This window comes from Oryza glaberrima, chromosome 1 (assembly GCF_000147395.1).
Source record: "Oryza glaberrima chromosome 1, OglaRS2, whole genome shotgun sequence".
NCBI classification, from domain to species: domain Eukaryota; kingdom Viridiplantae; phylum Streptophyta; class Magnoliopsida; order Poales; family Poaceae; genus Oryza; species Oryza glaberrima.
Window position 1 is genome coordinate 34047814 of NC_068326.1, and position 13229 is coordinate 34061042.

Below are 13229 nucleotides of genomic sequence, written 5' to 3' on the forward strand. Positions count from 1 at the left end.
CTCTCCGGCGATTCCTCCGACGCAAAAGCGATCCCCAAGCAATTCCGCTTCTGATCAGATCTCCGCCTGTGGCGATGCCGTCTTCCACTAGCCCGTCTACTGCGCCATCGGCCGAGTACGCTGAGGTAAGTTCTCACTGGCTAGATCCCTTTTCCTCGCATGAAATTGATTTCTCCTTTTCTCATTATGTTTTTTGCTTCCCGATTCCTTTGGATTTGCAGCACCTTTCCAACCTAGTTGCGATTCCCAGCCTATCGCACAAAAACCACTATTTTCTTGGCCCAATCGGCAATCTTGACCCCACTGATTTCATCATTGGTGAAACCAACAGAATCCCCTTTAGACTAGCCAACCCTAACTTGGGTCACTGGAAGAATACCTTCAAGTCTTGGCCATCTCTTGAAAAGCCTACCCCTGATAAGAGCTGGACCACCTGGTACCAACGCATATCGGCTAGTAAGAAAACCCATTGGGATGAGATTGGGATCGGCCAAGCGCTTGCTCTCACCATAGCCAATTCTGCTAAGGATGAACCTCTAATGGCTACCGCCACCTATTTCTGGTCCAACACCATCAATGCCTTCTTATTTAACCAAGGGCCGATGACTCCAACTTTGATCGACATCATCATGATTATTGGATTAGATGTAACTTCATCGGCCAACCCTATGAGTATGAACACCAAGAACCAATTTGACTTCAAGACCAAAAGCATAGGAGGGTGGTCTAGTTATGTAGCGGCATACATGGGCAAAGGGCCTGTCACTCCTCGGGAGCACGTAGCTTTCTTGCTAATGTGGCTAGAAAAGTTTCTCTTCTGTGGATCCAGTTGTGGTCCCACAACCAATTGGCAATTTGTAGCCGAAGCCTTAGAATCAAAGAAACAATTTCCCTTGGGCAAAATCCTTCTCGGCTATCTATACCAAATGTTGAACAATGCATCGGCTAAGATAGCCGTCAGCTCAATAGTTGGAGCAGGTGGACCATGGTGGCTACTGCAGACCTGGCTAAACCTGGTAGTCATGAAAGTTGTCAATCGGCCATCTGTAACAGAAGCTGAATTCCCAAGGTGGAGCCAATTGTAGAAGACGATGGAGAAGAACGCACCCATCGCAGATGCATGTCATATGGAGAATATGCATCCACACCAGCCGATGCTGGGGCAAAACTATCGGCTGAGCTGCTCAAAGATTGGTTCTGCAGCTTTTATGAAGGCTTCCAGAAAGATGCCCGGGTTTGGTTTCTTTATGAAGACTCGGCAGACCTTGAGCTCCGATTAGACTTCAGATTTGAAGACATCAATCATGAAAGATATCAAACGTCCAGGGAAGTCTTTACAGCTGCAATCAACCCATGCATCCTACCTGTCGGTATTCACCAAGGAAGAAATATCCAAGTCTCCTATGAATTCTATCACCCTATGAGTTCAGCTAGACAACTTGGATTAAGCCAACTCCCAATCGGCTTATTCTTTGCTGACAAGATCCAATGCCGAGGAGAAATTTCTTCAACTCTAATGATGGATCGACTGCTTAACCTCCAAGGACCTCCCGTAGGCAGTATTGACAATATTGAGTTAGCAGGATTCAGGAGCAGGAACTTTGACAGATGGTGGGGTGAATGGAAGTTGCATCTATTTCATCAATCGGCCACAATGTACATGACAGATCTATTCCCTGACGTCATACCCCAGGTAAACTTTGTCATCACTAAATTTCATAACGGTTAGCCGATTCATAACTTGACTAATCTTTTGTTCCTATTTTGCAGACAACAGAATCCTCCCCTCCACATCAGAGCAATAGTAGTAGGAACATTGAATATGCCCCAAGTCTGATTCCTAATGGAGGTGGATTGTCTCCCTCTGTCATCGGCTATCACGCCCCCCAGGTCTTAACCCTCCTCCAAGGCGCCATCAGGGAACCAACCGATGTAACCAAGAAAAGAAAAACTAGATCATCGGCTGTGAGCACATTGACTCTAGCTCCAAAGAAAAAGGCCAAGTCTAAGAAAACCAAGCCAACCGACGACCTGCCTGCTTTGGATCCATCCATTGAACAAGCTCTGGATGAAGCAGATATTGAGGATGATGTTGAACAGGCTGCAGCCGAAGTAAGTGATACTGAAAAAACACCATCGGCTTCGCCCAAGCAGATACCTTCAACTCCTTCTGCCCCCACTCACTTCTTCAGAGTAAAACATCTTTCCTTGCAAACCCTTTTGTAATCATTATTTTTCAGCCGACTACTCATAGGTTTTGTAATTGCAGAAGAAGAAAACTGCTATAAAGAAGAAATCGGCAGCACCAATTCTCAACCAGCTCCACCAGTAAGACACTCTCAATTTTACTAGTTGATTTCAGCCGATTTTATCTAACACTTGTCTTTTTACAGCCTCCTCCTCCTCCTTCTTCTCCTGTACAACAATCATCGAGTGACCGAACTCCATCGGCCGTGGGGAGTCATCATATTGTGGAAGAAGAACAACCGGCTGCTCCTGCTATTCCAGTAAGTTTTCCTTTGATGCAAGAATTTAGATCGACTATATTGACTTAGCTCTCAAACTTTCTAAACTTATACCTGCAGGTTCTAGCCGATCTCTTTTCTTTTGATATCTTGATGAGGCAGAAGAAGATACTTCAAGCAAAGCTCTAGCTCCCTTATCTGATGATGCAAAGAAAACACTTGAAGATATCTCGCGTCGGTTAGAAACCTCTTCTCTGGATAGCTTAGTGGTCGACAGTGGATCGATTAGGACACGATTGCACGAAGTTCAAGCTCTAATTCCTGAAGAACTGGCCGATGTCCTAACTCCAGCTGCTTATCTTGAGCAACATCAATTTAAACTAGAAAAAGCCAAGCTAAGATTAGCCGAACGCCGTGAGCGTAAGGAGATTGAAGTCACAATCCAAGTCAATCGGCAGCTTGTGCATGAAGAAAAAGTCAAACTCGATCAGCTATCCGAAGGTCCGATCAAATCCAATATTGATCGGCTTGAAGCCCACAAGATCAATCTCTTGGCACAGCTTGAAGAATGCAATGTTGAATTGGATATGGAGCACAAAAAGCTAGCCGATCTCCCAATATCTGTCGAAGAGCAAAAAGCAAGGCTCAAATCGGCTATCAAGAATGTTGCTGACCTAACCAAGTCCCTAAAGATCATTCCCGGGACTGATGCTCAAGATGCCCAAGCCATTGAAGAAGTCGAACAAATTAGGCAAAGAGCTATTTCGGCTATCCAGCAGTACTTGTCTCAATAACTTTTGTGGAATAGGACTTAGAAATTCTTGTAATCGGCTAAGATACCTTAATACCCTGCTATTTTAACAATCCTTTGTGCCGATTAACATAACTTCTAATTTTTCATTTTTTGTATATATGTGCCCCCCAATTTTATAATGTCAACAACATTGATAAAATTAAAAAAACAACTAAGGGCGATATAACAATATCGGCCGTTATATATTGGCAAACCATAACCGATTACAATTAGAAAAACGACTAAGGGCGATATAACAATATCGGCCATCTCAAGACGATGTAAAACACATCGGCTGTCATGCATCAGCAACACTAGCCGATCATGCGTCAACCCAAACACTTGGGTAATACTTCTTCAAGTATTTGCCATTGAACGCTCGTCCATAAACTTCACCATCAAGCCCTTGCAACATATATGCCCCTTTAGACACAGCCTTATAGATTTAACACGGTCCTTCCTAATTTGGTGACCACTTGCCGAACTTGTTATCCCGAGTTCCAATCGGCAAAATCAACTTCCATACAAGTTCACCTTCCGAAAAATCCTTAGGCACTACTTTCTTATTATAATGCCTAGCAACTCGTTCCTTATCTTTGGTAACCTTAGCAAGGGCTCGTAAACGCGATTGAACCAAGTCCTCCCTCTCATTGGCCATAAGGTTATAATACTCATCAGCTGTCAAACCGTCTTGCAACTCTATCCTTCTAGAGCTGATTCTAACTTCCCATGGCAAAACAGCTTCATGTCCATAAACAAGCTTATAAGGAGGAACTTGAATTGATCCATTACAAGCCATCCGATAAGACCACAATGCTTCGACCAACCGGGTATGCCATTGCCAAGGATAATCAGAAATCTTCCACTTAATTAATTTGATCAAGCTCTTGTTAGATGCCTCAGCCTGCCCATTAGCTTGTGCATAATATGGTGAAGAATTCAACAATTTGATACCCACGCTATCGGCAAACTGAACAAACTCATCGAACACGAATATTGAACCTTGATCAGTTGTAATAGTTTGAGGAATACCAAATCGGTAGATTATATGTTCTTGAACAAATTGAATTGCATCCCCAGAATCAACTTTCTTCAAAGGAATGGCCTCCACCCACTTGGTGAAATAATCAGTCGCCACCAATATAAACTTATGCCCTTTACTTGATGGTGGGTTTATCATACCGATCATATCAATTCCCCAACCTCTAAATGGCCACGGTTTAATAATAGGATTCATAGCCGACGCCGGAGCTCGTTGAATTGCCCCAAACTTCTGACAATCTTGACACCCCTTATAATACCTGAAGCAATCCTCCAGCATTGTCAGCCAAAAATACCCTGCACGCTGGAGTAGCCACTTCATCTTATGGGCCGATTGGTGAGTGCCACAAATTTCTTCATGAACTTCGTCGATTGCAACTTTAGCCTGATCGGCACTCAAGCACTTAAGTAACACTCCATCAATCGTCCGATAATAAAGCTCATCATCCAAAAGAGTGTACTTCAACGCCTTATATCTTAATTTCCTAGAAGCCGATTGAGATGGATTATGTAAATATTGATGCACATCATACCTCCAATCATCGGCTGTTATTGCTGCAATTTCAACCTTAACATCTTTGATCATCGGCTTATACCCCAATGCCCCTTGGGCCAAATCATTAGCTTTAATATTTTGTTCTCGAGATACATGCTTTAAAGTAACTAGCCGAAATTCCTTCATCAGTTCTTGGCACTTCTCATTATAAACTATTAACGTATCATTCTTGCATTCGTACTCCCCTGCCAACTGACTGATTACCAGCAAAGAATCCCCCATGATTTCAATAGCATCGGCTTCAACTTCCTTGAGCAATTGCAACCCTTTAAGCAATGCTTCATACTTAGCTTGATTATTAGTCGCATAAGGTTTAATAGTATAAGCAAACTCGAAACAAGCCCCCCTAGGGGAAATTATAACTAGGCCGATACCACAACCATGAGTACACACCGATCCATCAAAGAATAAAGTCCATGGCACCATTTCAACCGAGCCGATTGAATCATCACGATGTTCCACAATAAAATCGGCTACAGCTTGTCCCTTAATCGCCTTCGGAGACTCATACCGAAGATCAAACTCAGTTAAGGAAAATATCCACTTTCCAACCCTTCCTTTCAATATTGGAGCCGATAACATGTATCTAACAACGTCGGCCTTGCATATAATAGTACATTCATTGGACAGTAAATAATGCCTTAACCTCGTGCATGAAAAATATAAACATAAGCATAACTTCTCCACAGGAGAATATCTAGTCTCTGCAGCCAAGAGCCGACGACTAAGATAAAATACAACTCGTTCTTTTCCATCCAACTCCTGAATCAGGACTGAGCCGATTGACTTCTCACCGGCCGATAGATACAATCTAAAAGGTCCTTTTCTGTAGAGGAATCAAAACAGGAGGGGAACTCAGGTATCCTTTAATATTATCCAAAGCCTTTTGCTGCTCTGCCCCCCAAGTAAACTGCTGATCGGCCTTCAATCTCAACAATGGTGTAAAAGGTTCTAATTTTCCGGACAAATTAGAAATAAACCTTCGAACAAAATTAATCTTGCCGATCATCTCCTGCAATTCGGTCTTGTTTTCCGGGGGCTTAATCTTTTTGATCGCATTTATACTTCTCTGAGTTATCTCAATTCCCCTCTCATGGACAAGAAATCCCAAGAACTGGCCAGCCGATACACCAAAAGCACACTTTGTCGGATTCATCTTCAAGCCATATTTCCTGGTCCTCTCGAAAACTTTTCTTAAATCGGCTATGTGGTCTTTTACTTCCTTAGATTTAACAACCACATCATCAATATAGACCTCAACCAGCCAGCCGATTAGATCATGATAAATATAATTCATGGCACGTTGATATGTAGCTCCAACACTCTTCAAGCCGAAAGTCATAACAACCCATTCAAATAAGCCGATTGCACCAGGACATCTAAAAGCTGTCTTATGGATATCTTCTTCAGCCATAAAAATTTGATTATACCCTGCATTTCCATCCATAAAACTCAAAATTTTGTTCCCTGACGCAACATCAACCAGCTGATCGGCTACTGGCATTGGATATTCATCTTTCGGTGTAGCTTTATTCAGATCTCTAAAATCAATGCACACCCTCACCTTGCCGTTCTTCTTGATGACAGGAACTATGCTAGAAACCCACTCAGCATATCGGCAAGGACGAATAAAACCAGCATCATATAAACACTTAATCTCAGCTTTGACAGGTTCAAGCATATCGGTTTTGCATCTCCTCGGAGGCTGCTGGTGCGGCCTAACCCCTAGCTTGATAGGTAGCCGATGTTCTACAATTGATCGGCTGAGTCCAGGCATCTCATAATACTCCCAAGCGAAGCAATCTCTAAACTCTTTTAAGAGCTTTATCAGGTTGGTTCTAAATTCTGGAGACAAATTCTTACTAATAAATGTCGGCCTTGGCCAATCGCCTGGACCTATATCTATTTCTTCCAAATCATCGGCCGACATAAAACCTTGACCTTGCTTGTCATCGAGATCATCTACTGTATCCGTGGTGTAGACACTTGAACCCTCCACGACGCCCTCAAAATAATAGCTTGGGTTCTCCATCTTCAACTGGCTGTATATTAGAATCGAACACTTTTAGAAAATCTCCATTCCAAACTTTTCTAGATAAACAATCAAGGCCATCCATCTCCCAAAGAGCTAAATCGGCACTGGCAACATTAACTGACCTGTCGGCTGGTACAATCTCTATTTTGCCGCCTTGCCATTGAATCAAGCATTGATGCATAGTTGAAGGAATACAACAATTGGCGTGAATCCAATCCCTTCCAAGCAACAAGCTGTAAGAACCCTTCCCATCGATGACAAAAAACGTGGTAGGAATAGTCTTACTGTCGACTGTCAGCTCCACATTTAGAACAACTTTGGTTTCCGATGGATTGCCACCAAAGCCCTTGAGCACCATATTTGTCTTGATGAGATCCTCGGCATTTCTACCCAACTTTCTGAACGTAGCATAAGGCATCAAATTCACCGCGGCCCCACCATCAACCATCATTTTAGACATCGGCTTCCCATTGACATAGCCATTTATATACAATGGTTTAAGATGCCGATTCTCTGTCCCATCAGGCTTCTCGAACACCGCCTGTTCTGGTGATAGAACCAACTTAGCCGATTCCTCTTCCACCTCGTCGACATCGGCTTGATCGATCCTGAATTCGGCTGGCAAGGTAAAAACCATGTTAACTGGTGCCATCACAACATTCTTTCCTTTTGCCAACCTCTTTACCTCATCAGCTGCAACATCGTTGGCTACAGGAGCCTGATTCTTAACAGGCCACTCCTGCCTCGGTTTTGCTTTCTTCAGCTGTCACATCCCAAAACGACTCTAAAATACAACCTCTAAATTATGCCTAGAATAATTAAAATCCGTGTGAAAGCCTCCAAAAATTAAAATGTGCAAAGTTAAAAGTCAAATAAGGCTTGGAGGATTTTTGTATATTTCCTAAAAGCCTAAAATGCGTAAATAAATTTTAGTGGAATTTTCAGAGCACAAATAATAATTATTAAGAAATAAACAAAGTTGAAAAATTTTTATAAAAAGAAAAACCCTAAAAGTCCCCCTTCCCTCCCTTGGGGCGGCCCGGCCTATCTCTCCCCCCCTCTCTCTCTCCTCTCCCCCGCGGCCCATTCGGCCTCCCTCCCTACGCGCGCGCCGCTGACGGGCGGGCCCGCCCGCCACCCTCGCTGACGGGTGGGGCCCACCCGTCATCCCCGTCCTCCCGCCGCTCCCGCCGCCCCGCCCGCGCCAAGCGCCGCCGCCGCCGCCAAATCCGCCGCATCCCGCCGTCCCCGCATCCAATAAAGTGGGGGGAAATACTCCCTGTGATCCCCTCTCCCTTTCCCCCCATTTTTCCCTCTCTCTCTCTCTCGCGTTCAAACGGGCGCATTTGCCCCTACAAATCTCGCCGGCGCCATTGATGGCGGCCGACCTCCCTCGCCGGTTTCCTTCCTCCCCGGCCGCTCTCTCCCCCTTCCAACCCTATTTAAACCCTCCCCGCACCTTCTCCGTCCGGTTCCGCCTCTCGCCGCCCTTCCTCCTCGTCGGATTCGAGCTCGCGACGTCGCTCTCTCTCTCCGCCGTCGCCGCCGAGCTCCGGTCCGCCGCCATCGTCGCCCCGGACCGCCTCCCACCTCGGCACCGCCTCCTTCGGCTTCGCCGCATCCTCGCCGACCTCGTCCACTTCTCCGTTTCGGTCGCCGACCGCCGGAGCGCCGCCGTCCCCGTTGACCCGAGCCGCGCCACCGCCTCCCTCCGCTCCGGCCGTCTCCTCCGTCGCCGCCGTCGCCCCGGGGTGAGCTGTGGACCGTCGCCTCCTTTCCCCCTTCCCTCCCCTATCTCGGCCGCCGCTCCGCCGCGTCTATGGCCGCCGCCGGCGACCATCGGGGCGCGGGCGCGCCGCCTCCCGCCGGCCGCGCCGAGTGGCCGCCGCGTGGGGCCCGGCCGTCAGCCGCCCGCGCCCTCGGGTGCGGCTGACGTGTGGGGCCCATGGCGCCGGCCGGTGCGAGCCCGGGTGCGCCTGGTCCACCGTGGACCATGAGGCTGCCGAGTGGGCCCCACTCCCGTGGACCCGGTCCGCGCACTCCCTCCCCTCGGCTGACGCAATAAACCCTTTTTAAATTAAAATTTAAATGAAGAAATTCGCAAATATTTATTTAAAGAGCATATAAACTTTGAATGGCCATAACTTGGCCATTTGAAGTCGGAATTGGACCGTTCAAGTCTCTAATTTTTCCTTAAGAAGTCAAGAACCCATTTTTGTGCTTTGTTCCTGCTTGTTATATGGAGTTTATTAGAGTAAAAGCCCTTTTATTTTCCGTTGGTCATGTAGACGCTGCAGCTTCGGAAGATCCGCTCTTCGTGGAGGTTGAAGCTGACGTTTGGGAAAGCGAGCAAGGTAAGTCACATCATCCTTGAACATATTGAATCCCAGTTTATAAAATTATTTTGATTTAAATTATTGCATTATCGCTTTATTTAAATTCCCGCGTTATCACTGTTTTATCTAGCCATGCCTATTTACCTTTGTTATGACCTTATTATTGTTATTGTTATTATTACCTTGTTCACCCTAGAATAAACAAAACCCCAACTAGTGGACACTCTACTCATGGTACCACTAGTATGAATTTAGGTAGATGCTTCGCCGCTTAATTAGGTAACATTAGGTGGTTTTACAACTCTAGACTTTGGGAATATTCATATCACCTGGACACAATGGAATGGTTGGATTATTGTGGAATTGGATTCACACCTCCCCCTCTATTCAAAATCCTCAAAATGGTTTTAGGCTGGGCTCGGGGTGCATGGTTTTGATAGTAGCACCTCGGCCATATAAGGACCGGTCTTCGGGCCTCTGTTGCAAAGCACTACCGTACTTCCACATGTCTAGTGGGTAAGGCTTAGTTTGTGGCTCAGTCTAGTTATAAACAAAAGTACACGGATGGAGATGGACGAAGTCGGGGGTCGATGGACATCTCTAGGCCAAATGAAGGCTACACGAGCTGCGGCCCGGTAGTCGAGATGTCATGGCACAAGGCCGGTGTCCTGCTGCTAGGGGCTCAGTCCTGCCTACCTGTCCCGGGGGTTCCGGCCGTAGGTGGGGTTGGGTCGGTACTCTTGTCTATGGCTAGGATGGGTTGGAAACTATGTCACGTCTTCCGTCCGTATACCGTGGTGGTATGTGGCACGTGGTTACACGTGAGGAAGATGTGTCTTGTGGGTAAAGATGTACACCTCTGATCAGAGTATAACCTATTCGAATAGCCGCGCCCTCGGTTCTAGGCAAGCCAAGCAATGTACCCAAGTTAGTGTTTTAATTCTTAAAACCTGCTTAACAACTAAAATGTGGAATGGTTGGCCTGGGTTGGCTTGGGACGAGCTGGGTCCCAGGGTCGGGTTGCCAGTTCGGTCTGAATCATCGTAGGCCTTGGGTTAAGGCAGGTTCGTGTGGGTTCACGGCCCTGATTAATAATCTTGTATAGCTCTAGAATCGTGTTTACAAAATAGCTTTGAGCAACTAAGTGTCTTTTAATGCTGTTTACTGCAAACCCTAACCCTTATATTTTAACCCCCTTGTACTCCTTTGCATTTATTCTGCACTTATGGGTGTGTCTTGTTGAGTACGGTGGTTGTACTAAGTCTTGCTCAATTTTTCCCAAACCCAGAAGAGGAGCCCCTGGATGATGAAGGCTTTGGTGTTTAGCTCGTGCCTGCCATCAAGCGCCTGTGGTCGTCGCCCTAGTCTTCCGCTGTTTCCCGTTTGTCTTTGTGTGTGCTGGGCCTTCGCCGACCATGTAATAAAGTAACTATTTACGCTTCCGCTTAATAAACTCTGAAATGTATCAACTTTTGGTGTACCTTGCCTCCTGGGACAGGGAATAATACACGCATGTAAGGAACGCCCGTTGGGTTATTTCCGGTCGTGACATCAGCCGATGATTAATTTCTTGCTCGACCTCCTGGAAGCGTTCCCTACTCCTCAATCTTTGAACCCTTCTTTTTTGATTCTTCGTAAAAATACCAGGAGGACACCATTGAGTCTTCTTATTTTCGTCATATTCCGAATCACCACGTTGGTTTACTGGACCCAATCTCTGATGAACAGGCACTCTTGTTTGTTTTGGCCAATTGCCTCCATCGTACAATCGGCTTGAACCCCTTGCAACATCACTGCATCCAGGACAATCCTCGATAGATGTTAACCTTATACCTTCATTCCAAAAGAACCTGAAGAACTCACAGCCCCAATGAGGATCAAAGCCACCATTATCTTCTTCATGATGCCTTTCCTATTGCTTGTCATATTTCCTTTGATATTTGTTTATAATTCTAGCCGAACTTACTTGATAACCCCTCATGCGCCCCATATCAGCTGTTCAGCCAGCTGTGTGTACCATGTTAATGGGAAATGGGTTACCATCGACCCTCATCGGCTTTTTGGAATCATCAAACTTAATCTTGCCTCCCTCAATGGCCACCTGAATCTGTTGTCTAAACACCTTGCAATCGTTAGTAGAATGGGACCCAGAATTATGCCATTTGCAATATCTCTTTTTGCCTAATTCCTCAGCCGATGGAATCGTATGACCAGTAGGGAGTTGAATTTGCTTCTCTCGGAGTAGCAGATCAAAAATCTTACCAGCTTTAGTAATATCGAAATCATACTTCTCTTCCTTTCCAGAACTCTTTACCCATTGGCACGGTATGACCTTTTCACTCCTCACCCATTCGGCTGCAGCTATCTCAGAGTCATCCTCATCGTCATCCGACTCACACATGTAAGGACAAAATGATTAACCTTCTTAGAGCTTTTCCTAGTCTCCGCAGACCTATGCTTGTGCAAGGTTACCTTTTGTATCATATGTGACAAGCTATCAAAGTCTTCGGACGAGAATTTCTCCCTAATCGGAGCAATCATACCCTGAAAGGCCAGATCGGCTAACTGAGCATCAGTTAAACTCAAGCTGAAGCACTTGTTCCTCATCTCCCTGAATCTCTGAATATACTCGTGCACAGGTTCATCATGCCACTGCTTAATCACAGTCAAGTCAGATAACTTCATCTCATGAACCCCACTGTAGAAATAGCTGTCGAATTGCTTCTCCAAATCGGCCCAACTATTGATCGACCCATACGGCAAAGAAGAAAACCAAGTAAAAGCCAATCCAGACAAAGATAACCAGAACAACCTAACCCTCAGAGCGTCCACAGCCGATGCTTCACCACACTGAGCTAAAAATCGGCTAATGTGCTCATAAGTTGACACACCATCTTGTCCCGAAAATTGGAGAAGTCCGGAACTTTGAACCGATTGGGGAGAGGAACTCTCTCAAACCACTCAGGGTAAGGCTGCCGATACAAGCTTCCAGTCTCTTTTGGTTTAAGCCCAAACTGTTCCCTTATTACATCAGCAATCACATCAGCCCATGGTCATTGCTGAGCTGCTCCCTGTGACTGTTGTTGCATGGGCTCGAACTGACCGTACTGAGACGCAAACTGAGGTTGAGCCAGTCCCCCTGGCTGATATTGGGCTTGCGGAGAAGGAGGCTGATATTGATAATTCAAGTTGCCCCCCTGGTAATTATGAAGGTTCGGCTGAATATTACGTGCCAAATGCTCGGGAACAACTTGAGGCATTACTGTGCCATCCGGCTGTACGTGGTGAACCAAGTGTTCTGGGACAACTTGATTTAAAAATCGTTGTATAGGCTGTCCACCAGGCGCCACAAACCCGGCCGATGCGCTCATTGAGCCTTGATGCTGAATCGGCTGAACGATTTGCTGTCTTGACGGTGTTTGCTGAATCGGCCGCGGAGGCTGTTGCCTTGGTGGCGTTTGCTGGACTGGTTGCACAACTTGTTGCTGGATTGGTTGTACAACCTGCTGAATCGGGAGTGTCTATTGAATCGGCTGCTGCTGTATTGGATCAACAGCAGGTTGAGGCGGCAGAAACATGGCAGCAACCTGATCTTGCGTCGGCCGATTCACAACCTGCCCACTATGCTGTGGCTGCTCTCTCATTAACAACTGAGGGTTCACCAGTTGGCCTGGTGCCAATGCTGACAGAGCAGGTAAGGGAGTCGATGCTGGCGCCGTCGGCTGAGCTGATGGTGCGACGGGGGAAACTGCCCGAATAGATGGCTGGGCATCAGTGATCAAAGGCCGATAATTCGGAAAGACACCTCCTTGCAAATAAACTGGGCCTGCAGCCTGATGCTCAGCTACTGATCCATCGGCTATTGACTTCATCATGTTTGATAAGGTATTGACTAACACCCCAGACTGATTGATCAAAGCATGGTGCACAGCATAGTCGACCCGGTCTTGGAAATTATTGAAAAAATCTTGTGCCGCATCACTATTCTGATTAAGATTTCCCC